Source organism: Phacochoerus africanus, chromosome 11 (genome assembly GCF_016906955.1).
Source record: "Phacochoerus africanus isolate WHEZ1 chromosome 11, ROS_Pafr_v1, whole genome shotgun sequence".
Lineage (NCBI taxonomy): Eukaryota > Metazoa > Chordata > Mammalia > Artiodactyla > Suidae > Phacochoerus > Phacochoerus africanus.
The window spans coordinates 75,676,071-75,689,426 of NC_062554.1; positions in this window are offsets into that span (position 1 = coordinate 75,676,071).

A 13,356-nucleotide genomic window follows, 5' to 3' on the forward strand; every position below is an offset into this window, starting at 1 on the left:
ACTGAAAACCTTAGCAATCTTCAGATTAATTTCAAAATATATGTAATTTGGCATGTTTTGTGAGTAAATGCCAAATTAATGAAAGAAAAGAAAATATGAGAAAAAGCTATTTGGAAGTAATGTAGACAATGGGACCTATTAGAGTTTCATACTCTCTATTATGCCCTCAATCGTACATATTACATATACCACTGGCAGCAATATATGGCGGTGAAGTTTGGGGCAGGCAATTTTATTTAAACAGCAAAGAATTAAAAACAAATCACAAGTCTGAGTCAGCCGGTTTGCGCAGGGATAAAAGATTTGCCCAGGGACAAATCCAAAGAGACAAACATTAAGGACTTTTAGGAGAGGGTTAAGGGGGTATTTGGGACTAGCTGCTGATGGGTACAAGGTTCCTTTGTGGCGTGATAAAAATCTTTGGAACTGGATAGTGATCATGGTTGCAAAACATAGTGAATATACTAAAAACCACTGAAGTGTACACTTCAAAATGTTGAATTTTATGTTATATGAAGTATGTATATCTCAACTTTTAAAATGCTATACAAATTTTTGATCAAAATTCAATCAAGCATTTCAAATTCTAGTTCCTGGGCCTATTATTTAATCTGGTATATGGTGATGTTTGTATCAATTATTAGCAAAAGAAAAACAATGGCAATGTAATGATTTTTCTCCTAAAACTGAATATATTCAATGTAAAAGAATAATTTAAAAAACAACAACTTTATGTTAAATCCCTAATTTAAAAAAAATTTACCTGATTTATTAAATCCAGAGTGCTGCAACCACAGAAATAACTTCTCATTTTAATCATATTGGCACATGGCACATGAGCAACTTCTCATTTTAATGATGATGGCACATGGGAGAACTTGAAAATGCTAGCTATTGAAGTGTAAAAAGCATTTTTGCTTAGTTAAATTAAGCACATAAGAATATGTGTTTGAATGACCAGGACATATATCCAGACTCAATTACTACTAGTCAGGGGTTTAGGTAAATCACTTAATTTCTCTGAAGTACATTTTAGTTACTTGCAGAGTTATAACGAAGCTTAAATGAGATTATATGTACAACTTACATAGCTTAATGCCTAACGTGTAATAAGTGATCCATACCTGTTACCTATTATTAAACAAAGGACTTAAATTTTTATATCTCAGATCCTCCATACCAACCCTAAAATCTCTAAATGTGGGTTTTATTTATTAAATGAAAGCTTAGAGATACTTTGCAAGGAAGTCATTACCTCCACAAGTTAATGATAATAACAACCACCACAACAATAAGATAACAATAGCTAACATGTATTTAGTGTTTACTTTGTATCAAGTATTGTGCCAAGTCCTTTCTGCGTATTTACTTACTGAATCTCCCTCACAACCCCCTATTAAGTGAGTATGAATAAATCCATTGTGTACTTATGGGAACTAAGGCACAGAAAGGTTGTGATGTGGCCCAAAGCACAGTGCTAAGAGGTGGTGGAGTTATTAGATCCTAAGGTTTTTCTTAGATGCTAGGAAGTGAACCGTCTCAATGTGTGAAGAGGCAGACAGTTTACTTAAGAATCATTTCTTCTAACACACTAAACTACCCATAGGAAAATGGAAAAAAAACATAAATTTAGACAGGCACAGGGCAAAGGGGGAGAATGAAGGAAACAACCTTAGGGTCAACTCAGCTTTCTGGTGAGGAAGGCCTCCACAAGTCTAGAGCAAAGTATTGTAGTTAAAACTATGTCTTTACCTGCATGTCATATCTGTAATTGATTACCTTTACTGCATGATCTGTAGTTGATTACATTTAGCTTCACAGGAAATCAAGTTAGAAGTGGATTTTATAGGAGATAATTCCATTTATCCCAAGCAAATGGAACCTAAAAGTTCCATTTGAAATCCACCTGGTATAAGTTAAATCATAAATACCTGAATCCTTAAGTTTGCTACGGAGTGACCATTCAGTAACTAGGCAGAATGAATCATGCAAGATTGACGTTTCTGTATCTGTCTCTGTCCAGGTAAGGGATTGTTAAATGGCTGATATTCAAAGGAAGGACTGATTTCAAAGGCACCTTCTTTTTGGCTTTAGGAAGGCACAGCTAATTGGGCAAGCATGAAGAACCCAGGAGGCAGACCTACACCTCAAGTTTCTGTGATGTCCTTTCAGGGTATGTAAAAAGCTTTGGCTCCATGATCACTCTACCTGAATTTCAAACTCAGGCTCTGATGCTTATCTGCCAGCCTCAGTTTACCCATCTTTGAAGCAGAAGTAATAAATTACTTAGCCCATAAGGTTGTTATAAGGGTTAAATGAGCTTTTTCATGTAAAACACTCAGAAAATTGCTTGGCATATGTTAAATAGGCAATAAGTAGTAATAGTTTGAAGTAGAAAGGAGAATGATAATATTGATTCCCCCCCTCCTAGCAATGTGTTAAACTCCTCAAGGATGGAGGAAAAGTTTATTTCCAACAGTGTCTATGTTTGTCATCGAGAAGTACTGAAATATTGCTGTGCTATACCTGTCTTTTTTCTGCCTTTTTAACCTTCAGAACACAACTCTTTGCTGCAGCTTCTCTCTGAGTCTTCAAGGAGCAGGTTCTAGATGAGATTAAATCGATAAAGCACACCTTCAGGACCCCTCCTTTCCCCACCAGGTCACAGTATTTAGGCAGCTACCAACATACAAAGTTTTATGTACCTTTTAAAATTATTTATGTATTTATTTTTATTATAGTTGATTTACAATGTTGCACCAATTTCTGCTTTAAGCAAGATGACCCAGTCATACGTATATATACCTTCTTTTTATTATATTATCTTCTATCATGGTCTATCCCAAAAGATTGGATATAGTTTTCCCTGTGCTATTCAGTGGGAATTGCATGGCTTATCCTTTGTAAATGTGATAGTTTCATCTACTAAATCCAAACTCCCAGTCCATCCCACTCCCTACCTCCCTCTTGGCAGCCACAAGTATGTTCTGTATGTCTGTGTGTCTATTTCTGTCTCGTAGATAGTTTCCTCTGTGTCATATCTTAGATTCCACATATAAGTGATATCCTATGGTATCTGTCTTTCCCTTTCTGACCTCACCTAGTATGGTAATCTCTAGTTGCATACATGTTGCTGCAAATAGCATCATTTTGTTCTTCGTGTAATAGTTGAGTAGTATTCCATTGTATATATGTACCGATCTGTTGATGGACATTTAGGTTGTTATCATGTCATGGCTATTGTGAGTAGTGATGCTATGAACATAGGGGTGCATGCAAAAATTTTATATACATTTGTGATAAATGTGAACAAATACAAATGTAACTCTTAGGAGAAAAGTGGAAATTTGAAAGAAGGTAGGGCAAACCAAATGATTTGCAGGAATGCAAATAAAGCAGGGGAAGTGTAGGAAGGGTGAGATACTAGAAAGTAGAGATTAGGATATATTTTATAGAACATCTTTTATTTCATATAAATCCGTAACTTCCTGTTCCAGTTTTATTCTTTCTGAACCTTTAAAAAGTATTCACTTTCCCTGAAACAGATCTTGAAGATCTTTAAAAGTGGACTATAACTAAGAAGGCAGACACTGGGCACTTGCAGCTAGCAATAAAAAACCCTGTTGTGATCTATGTTGTTTTTGTTTTTAGAAATTTATTTATTGTGGTAGGAAACAGTTATCTACCTTCTTAACACATTTTTAAAATGCATAATACTGTATTGTTAACTGCAGGCACAATGTTGTACAGCAGATCTCTAGAGCTTACTCATTTTGTATAACTGAAATTTTATAACTGTTTAAAATCAACTCCCCATTTCCCTCTCCTCCCAGCCCCTGGCAACCATTATTCCATTCTGCTTTTTTTTTTAGTTTGACTATTTTAGATACTTCATATAAGTGAAATTATGCAGTATTTGTTCTTCCATGATTGGCTTATTTCACTTAGCATAATCTCTTCCAGGTTCATCCATGTTATCAAATATGGCAGAATTTTTCTTATTTAAGGATGAATAATATTCCACTGATTCATATACCACATTTTCTTTATTCATTCATTCATCAGTAGATATTTAGATTATTTCCACATCTAGCTGTTGTGGATAATGCTGCAGTAAACATGGGCATTCAGAGAGTTCCTGCTGTGGTGCAGTGGATTAAGGGTCTGAGTTTTCTCTGTGGCATTGCTAGCTCAATCCTCGGGTCTGGTGCAGTGAGTTAAGTATCTGGCATTGCCAGAGCTGTGGTATAGGTCACAGATACACTTAGGATTTGATCCCTGGCTTGGGAAACTTTCATACACCCCAGGTGCAGCCAAAAAAAAAAAAAAAAGGAGTACAGATATCTTTTCCAGATCCTGATTTCAATTCTATTGGATAAATCTCCAGAAGTGGGATTTCTGGATCATGTAGTAGTTTTATCTGTAATTTTTTAAAGAAACCTCCATAATGTTTTCCATAGCGGCTTCACCTTTTACATTCCCACCAACAGTATATAAGGGTTACAACTTCTCCACATCTTTGCCAATATAAGTTACCTATTTATTTATTTTGTCTTTTGTCTTTTTAGGGCCCCACCAGCGGTATATGGAGGTACAGCAACATCAGATCTGAGCCATGTCTGTGACCTAGATCACAGCTCACGGCAATGCTGGACCCTTAACCCACTGAGCGAGGCCAGGGATGAAACCTGTGCCCTCATGGTACTAGTGAGGTTCATTAACTAACCACTGAGCCACAACAGGAATCTTTTTTTTTTAAATAATAGCCATCCTTACAGATGTAAGGTAATATCTCATTTGAATTTCACTGATGATTTATGATGTTGATTATCTTTTCATATACCTGTTGCCTTTTGGAGAAATGTCTATTCCAGTCATTTGCCCATTTTTAAATTGGGTTATTTGTTTTTACTGTTGAGTTGTAGGAGTTTTTTTCATGTTTTAGAGAGTAACCCCTAATCAGTTATATACAGTTTGCACATATTTCTGCCCATTCTTTAGGTTGTCTTTTCATTCTGTTGATTGTTTATATTGCTGAACAGGATTTTTTAGTTTGATGTAGTACCACTTGTCTATTTTTGCTTTTCTTGCTTGTGCTTTTGTGTCATAGCCAAGGAATTGTCCCGACCAATATCATGAATCTCTTCCCTATGTTTTCTTCTAGAGGCGTTATAGCTTTAGGTCTCACTTTTAAATATTTAATCCATTTTCAATTTGATTTGTGTGTGTGATATATGTTTAATGGTTTCACTTATGGGGAGTGGGTAAAAATAAAGTATATGAGCATTTTCTCTTAAAAACTTAAAACTTGAAATATGTCATTTTTGAAATTAAGGAGATATTTTCCATTCTCTTTTAGCAAAATTGTTTAACATTATTTATGGATTCTGCTCTGCTATGCAGATGCCACTTGCAGACATGGTCTTTCCCATTTTAGAATTTATATCCTAGGTAGTAGCTTCTTTGGCTTCCATCAGCCCACCAGAATAAAGCTTTCACAATTTTTCTGAAGCAAATAGTTGGGACTGGCCATGTTTCTAAACTTTAATGTGCATTTAGAACTCTGTCAATCTTGTTAAAATGCAGATTCTGATTCAGTTGGTTTGCTAAGGCCTGAGATCTACCTTTTTAGCAGGCTCCCAGGTGATGTCAATGTTGCTTATCCTGAGACCACATCTTGAGAACCAAGGGTTTTGATGAAACGTAATGGACAATATCTGATTTTCTGAAAAATTGATCTTGCTAACAATACTGAGTGACTAGTCCATAACTTGTGTCTCCTTTAACATTGTAGGAGAGAAAAGATTTCCACTCTACTTTCCTAGGTTTAGTAGCTGGGTCTATAAAATAAATTTATGACAGACAGTTTAACAGCAGAAAGATAAACAATTTATTATTTTTTATTATAATGCATACTGGGTCATCACAGAAAAAAAGTGAACACTTCAAAAAGTTGTGAGATTTGAAAAAAAAAAAAGGGGGAATTCCTGTCATGGCTCAGTGGCTAACGTATCCCACTAGGAACCATGAGGTTGCAGGTTTGATCCCTGGCCTCGGTCAGTGGGTTAAGGATCTGGCATTGCCCTGAGCCACGGGTGTGGTTCTAAAAAGACAAAAGAAAAAAGAAAAAAAAAAGCTGTGAGATTTGAGAGCTTATATAGTGTCTTTTTTTTTTTGCCTTTTTTGCCTTTTTGCCTTTTCTAGGGCCGCTCCGGCAGCATATGGAAGTTCCCAGGCTAGGGGTCTAATCGGAGCTGAAGCCACTGGCCTACGTCAGAGCCACAGCAACGCGGGATCCGAGCCACGCCTGCAACCCACACCACAGCTCATGGCAATGCTGGATCGTTAACCCACTGAGCAAGGGCAGGGACCGAACCCGCAACCTCATGGTTCCTAGTCGGATTCGTTAACCACTGCACCACGATGGGAACTCCTTATATAGTGTCTTAATAGGGGAAGGTAGGGGATATAGGCAACTTAGAGGAGATTTAATGATTTTTAGGAACTATAAATTGGTCTTAGAAGACTAGTTGGAAGATATGATAGCTTGTGACAAAGTTTCTCTGAGTTTGGAATTGACATCTAGTCTCTTCCCAGGTGGTAAGAGTCAATTTCAGGGAGGGGCGTTATGACAATTGAATTCCTTTTGGAGGATCTGTCTTTAGGCAGGTAAAGGGAAATTCAGAGAAAGCCTCTCCCCTGCACTTGTCATTTTTCATGTACCTTCCACTCAAAATAATCAATATACTAAAATGGCATAGTAAATTCAAATGTTTACTTCTCACTATTGGAACTTTTCCTCTGAAATGTTCTTGCTCCTTAAGCATTAGGATGCTTAGCTCTTCTTAGAGGGATATGTATGTATGAACAACTCATATTCACATCTTCATTGCTATTATGAGTACTCTATACTCAATGATTAGTTCTGGACTTTGAGAAGAATTACAATCCTGGTAAAAGATTTTTTGGCTCTATTGTCATGACAAAATGCTTGGACAAATAAAAATGTGAAAAACCATAATTGTTAAATAACTCTAAAATCTCTAGATCTCATTGTAAAGCAATTAGTAATGAATAGAGAAATGGTTGTATAAAATTCAAATGATAATGATAAGTACTTAATCATCCATAAAGTAAAAGCCCGGCCAAAAAAGACCCGTGTTGCACCAAAATACATGTTCAAAAATTGATATTTGCATGCCCAAGACTTGTTTGAAAAGGCAATTATGGTCTCACAAGTAAATCATAAGAATTTTTAAAATTTTGTAAATGCTGTATTTATATGACAGACAAGAACCACTCTGAAGGAATCATTATGGTTTGGGAAATGATATGCAATTTCAAAATCATCTAAATCATTTCAATTGCCTGTATTTACATTTATATAATGGGTATTTATAATGGTGATTATTTTAGAACTTACCTTGTTTTCCTGGATCTCACATTGGTTTCTATGGGAACGAGAATGGCTCTGAAGAGGAGCATTTTAAGAACTCTTTTCACATTCAGGGACTGCTAACTGAACTGCAAATTCTGTTTGTCTGTTAATGGTTTTTAACTCTTAAATTTTAACACAGAAATAAAAGTTGGGCATCTAGCTTCATAAATCATTTTAAATAATAAAAACTATTTTTATGAAACATCTGGCACATTGAAACATTTGAAAACAAAATCACTAGCTTTAGGAGCTAATAATCTGTTCACTTTATTAAATTCATTAGAGATTAATTCACAATAGCCATGTGCTTGCTTTTAGAAAATTGTGTAAAGAAAACTTCACCTGATATATTGTTTTAATATATTTTTTCTGCTATTGATTTGTGTGTATGTGTTATTACATTTTTTCCTTACCTTTGTAAAAATCCCTTAGAAAAGCAGTGTAAAATGTTCTGCATTTAAAGTTTCCCTTTGCCAATGCCTCACCTATCCTGTGCTATTATTTACCCTGGTACTGTGTTGTGCCTTTACCGTGTTCTCACACCAGCTGGAACTTATTTTTACTGTTTTTTGAAACAAGCTCATAAGTCTTCAAATTTCAATTTTTCTTTTTCTTGGAATAGATTCTTAGATCATAAAAAGCTCAGTGTCTAACTTATGTATTGCATTTGTGCAGTTTACTGTATTTCATATTTCCCCACATTTCATGTTTTCCCATAAACTTTATTTTTTTAATTCCCTGAAGAAATGATATTTCAGTATATTTTTATTTAATTCCCTCTCAAAGTAATTAAAACCCACTAAAAATAAGAGACGCTTATTTCAGAAAAGAGTGCTAAAACTAAATTTTTGTTATACCCAAACTATAAAAGATGCCAGTTGAAAGCACATGGCATCCCATAACCAGCTTATGTAATAGCTACTCTGGTTATTGCTGACATATAATCTGTGTCTTAAATCCAAAAAGTACAGGTTGATGGCAGAGTGCCAGATGGTGAAATAAGCCAGAGTGGTTTTTTGTTTTTGTTTTTATTTTTCCTGGATTGGATGAATGTCTGCCTGCTATCAGTGTGGCCCTGGTCAGGATTGCTAGAGACTTAGAGTTTGAGAAATGAAGCTGCTGGCATGTGTGACCAAAAGACCATCCTATAACTCAAAGACCTGGTATAAACTCCAAGAAATTTTTTTTTTCTTTCTTAAAAGTATTTTTCACTCAGATTTGATTTTGTGAAATGAATTAAGCATTACTACATGTTGAAAAAGTGAAGACAAATAAATGCAAACATGTAACCAAATGTTTTGGGGAAATGTTTAATAGACTCTTCTATTTTTTATAAAGTTGACTTTGAAGGGAAGCAGAAAACAAGCTGAAAAGTAAAAGCAAGTATTCTGTTAGTGATCAGAAGAGAAATATTTATCTTGAAAAGTATCTGAATCTGCAGGTGAGGAATATGATTGCCCATCAGGGCTACTCAAAGTGGGGTCTATAGACTAGTGCCCATCTGAGACAACAAACATGCAGAAAGTAAGTGTAAATTTGAAAATCTTAGAGCAGTTGACATTACTGCTTCACCCATCCCTGTGATTTTGTATTTTACAAAAACTCAATCCTTGGCATTTGGGGATTTAAAAAGATTCTCCCTTTACTACAATTAGTTTGTTACTTTGATCTAGCATAAATTACTGTTTTGTTTTTTTTAAAAAAAGCACGCCACTGGCATTGAAAATAATTTATCCTGTATGATTCTGTCTGAAAACTGGGAAGTGAAGTTTTTTTTTTTAATCTCTGGAAGATCTCTTTTGAGCCCATAATTATATACTTATTTTCATAAGTTTATAGCAAAAGAGGCTGAAGCAGATATTCTCTCGTATTGCAGATATAAAAACAAAAGTGCAAAGAGCTTAAGTGAGATATCTGATATTACATAATTATTATAAAAATTTTGAAGTCAAGTTAAGTGAAGAGCATTGCATAGAACTTATTTAATGTTCTGGTGAATAAAAACACCCTAGCTCATTATGGCAACAAATTGTATATATTTGCAATTTTACATAGTAGATGGCAAGTGCTTTGTTTTCAGCTTTCAGAAGGAAAAGCATTATGTTACAATCGTTCAGTGGATGGCTGGTGAAATCACACATACTAAACAAGATGAAGAGTTTGAAGGAATTTAATAAGCAAAAACAAAATTAAGCAAAGAGAATGTAGGAAGATTAAGGGAGGGACACATGTATACTTTGGCTAAAGAATCTACAGAGCAGAAGTGTAAGTCCACAATTCTCCGAAAGGTATAAAATCTCCAAAGAGAAAAGGCTTCCTACCTTGGACTACCAATAGGAAAAATAAGATGAAGATATGAAAGGGAAAGTTTAGACAAACATTGAGAATTTTTGTTAATTGTTATGAGTATTAGGTTAGTTGAGTGGGCACCCAAAGGAATCATTGAAGACATTTAAAACCTCATTGAACAAAGCCGTGGACATTGTATTGTGGAGAGCAAGACTTAAATGGCAAGGGGGTTGGACTGGATCGTCCATGAGGTCTTTTCCAGCTCTAATTTCTGCTATTCCATAGCTCTGTGAAGAATAGTTGCTAAATTGCTTGATCAACCCAGAAAAATAAAACTCAACACAAGAATAAAACACCAGACAAAACAGTAAAGTCAGCCAAAATTGAAACACGCCCCTCCAAAAGGAAAAAAAAAAAGAGAGAGAGAGAGAGGAGAGAACCTAAATCTTGCATCATATCCCAATGTGGACAAATTCAGGCTCTGGCAACTTGCCCAGATGAATAAATTCCAGAGACAGGACCCTTCGGTGAGCAAGCCCAACTGCAACAGGTTGGGAGAGTTCAACTTCTCAGACAGGCTTGCAAAAACCTCCCAGATGATCTTAGTGCTAGAGCTTCTGCAGAAAGTGAAAGGGGAAAGAAATATATTAAAGAGCCTGGTCTTTGAGGGAATTAATTGACTTATTTATTCCACAGGAGAAGAGTGTCTTCTACAGGCCAGCCACTACTCTAGGATAGGGTACATCCTGAACAAAACAGATGAGATCTCTGCCTTTGTGGCTTTTACGTTCTAGTGACGAACAGTAAACAGCATAGGATGACATAGGCTAAAGGGTGGTTAAGTGCTAAAGCAGGATAAAGAAATTGAGGAGCAGGAATGGAATCTGGGCAGCTAATTGCATTTACTGTGCAACCAGGGAAGAACTCATGGAGGAAACATATTGAAGCAAGATTTGAAGGGAGTAAAATGAGCCAAGTGGATATTAGGGGAAGAGCATTCCAGTCCAAGAGAACCTAAAGCACAGCAGGAAAGTTGGAGCAAGCTTTGTGTGTCTGAGTAACAGGAAGGACAGTGTGAGGAAGAGGTGTGAATTTAAGGAAGACTATTAAGTCTGGGAGCCTTGTAGGTTGTTATTAGGACCTTGTCTTTTACTCTACCTGAGTAAACTATACACACCATCTTGCTTCAAGGGTCCTAGGAACTCCGTGAAGAAACTAATTCATACCAGGTGTCAGCCTCCCTAGGAATCCACGCCACCCACACATCAGCAGTGTTTCTGCATACTCCTTCAGTATGTTTTAATAATGTCAGCATTATCTAGCCATGTGGGCCGTTAATGTATAAATATGTCTTAGAGTTGTGCTAAGGATGAAGAATGCTCATCAGTATTGGAACTCTAGATATTTGTTTCCATTTCATCTTAGACTAGCAATAAAAAAGCCAAGCAAGGAGTTCCCGTCCTGGCGCAGTGGTTAACGAATCCGACTAGGAACCATGAGGTTGCGGGTTCGGTCCCTGCCCTTGCTCAGTGGGTTAACAATCCAGTGTTGCCGTGAGCTGTGGTGTAGGTTGCAGACGCGGCTCGGATCCCGCGTTGCTGTGGCTCTGGCGTAGGCCGGTGGCTACAGCTCCGATTCGACCCCTAGCCTGGGAACCTCCATATACCGCGGGAGCGGCCCAAGAAATAGCAACAACAACAACAACAACAACAAAAAGACAAAAAAAAAAGCCAAGCAAAATTTTGTGACTTTTGTGTGATTCTGTACATATATGAAATATAAATTGTCACAGAAAATAAACACTTAGTATCAGCAATTCTGTTATGGGCTCATGCTCTATGAGCTCTATAAGCTTTATGAGCTCTATAAGCTCTAAAGAACCTGATTTTTACTAGAGGCTTGATAAATATTTAAGGATAGGGAGGAGCTTAAAATCAATTTAGAAGACAAAAATGGATCTGCTTGTGAGAAATAAAGGCAGTATTAAAGGAATTATTAAATGTTTTCAGATATTTGAAAAAATGATAGTAAAATTAAAGGGTAAGTTAGAAAAGCTCTGTCAGTGTTCATTCATTAATTGAAAAAAATGTGTTGATTACCTTTTCTGTGCTAGGCAGGTTTTCTAGACTCTATGGATACCAGAGTGAACAACACACAAAAGCCTGCGATCTGTTACTCCATTAAGATTCTCCTCAGGCAGCTTTCCAGATCATTCCTGTATAACAGTATATAGTTGAGAACATGGGTTGGAGGCTTATCCCAACACCACCTTTTAAGATGGGATATCCTCAGGGGGTTCCCGTTGTGGCTCAGCATTAACAAACATGACTAGTATCCATGAGAATCGGATTGGATCCCTGACCTTGCTCATTGTGTTAAGGATTCAGCGTTGCCTTGAGCTGTGGTGTGGGTCACAGACATGGCTCAGATCCTGTATTGCTGTGGCTATGGTGTAAACTGGCAGCTACAATCTGACCCCTAGCCTGGGAACCTCCATGTGATGTGGGTGTGGCCCCAAAAAGACAGGGAAAAAAAAAAAAGATGGGATATATATGTTCAGGAAAGGATGCTTCATGACCTGGCTCCATGACCAAAGGATCCACTCTTTGAAAATCTTCAAGTAGAGACCACATGGTGAAGGCTCAAGAACTTTAGAGAAGGAAAAGAGCACAGCATTTTGTAAGAGCTGTGTTGTCCAGTATGATAGCTGGCAGCCACAGGTGACTGCTGGGCAATTGCAGCTAGTCAGAATTGAGATGTACTTTAGGTATAAAATACATTGGATTTTGATTACTCCATTTGAAAAAAAAAAAAAGAATGTAAACTATCTTTAAAATGATTTCGCTTTTTTTTTTTTTTTTTTTTTTTTTTAGGGCTGCACCTACGGCATATGGAGGTACCCAGCCTAGGGGTCGAATCAAGCTACAGCTGTGGCCAGAGCCACAGCAACGCCAGATCCGAGCCACATCTGCGACCTGCACCATAGCTCATGGCAGTGCTGGATCCTTAACCCGCTGACCAAGGCCAGGGATTGAACCCAAAACCTCATGGTTCTTAGTCGGATTCATTTCCACTGCGCCACAACAGGAATTCCCTAAAATTTTTATACTGATTGTTGCATTGCCAATTTATTAATACGTTGGGTTAAATTTATTATTAATATTAATTATCTTGTTTCTTTTTACTTTTTTATATGGCTACTAAAAATTTAAACATATGTGGCTCAATTCCATCAAATTAGGGGATGTGCATTTAATTGATAGAATAATAGCTGATTCATATTAAGTCCTCAGCTCATGGCAAGTTGTCTTCCATGCATGTTACTTGCATTTAAATGTTTAATCCTCATAATAATTTTAAGGAACCATTTCTCCAGATGAATAATTTGAGGCACAGAAAGGTCAAGAAATTTGCCAAAGGCTGCAAATCTAATGAGTGGAAGAGCAATGAGGCTTTAAAGTTGTAACTAACCCAGTGGCTTTCAAACTTGAGTGTTCATCAGATTCGCCTGTAAGGCCTATTAAAACACAGAATCCTGAGGTTCTGACTCATTTGTCTGGAGTGTAACCTAGGAACGTGCATCTCTAACAAATTTCCAGGTGATGTTAATTGTGGTGATTTGCAAACCA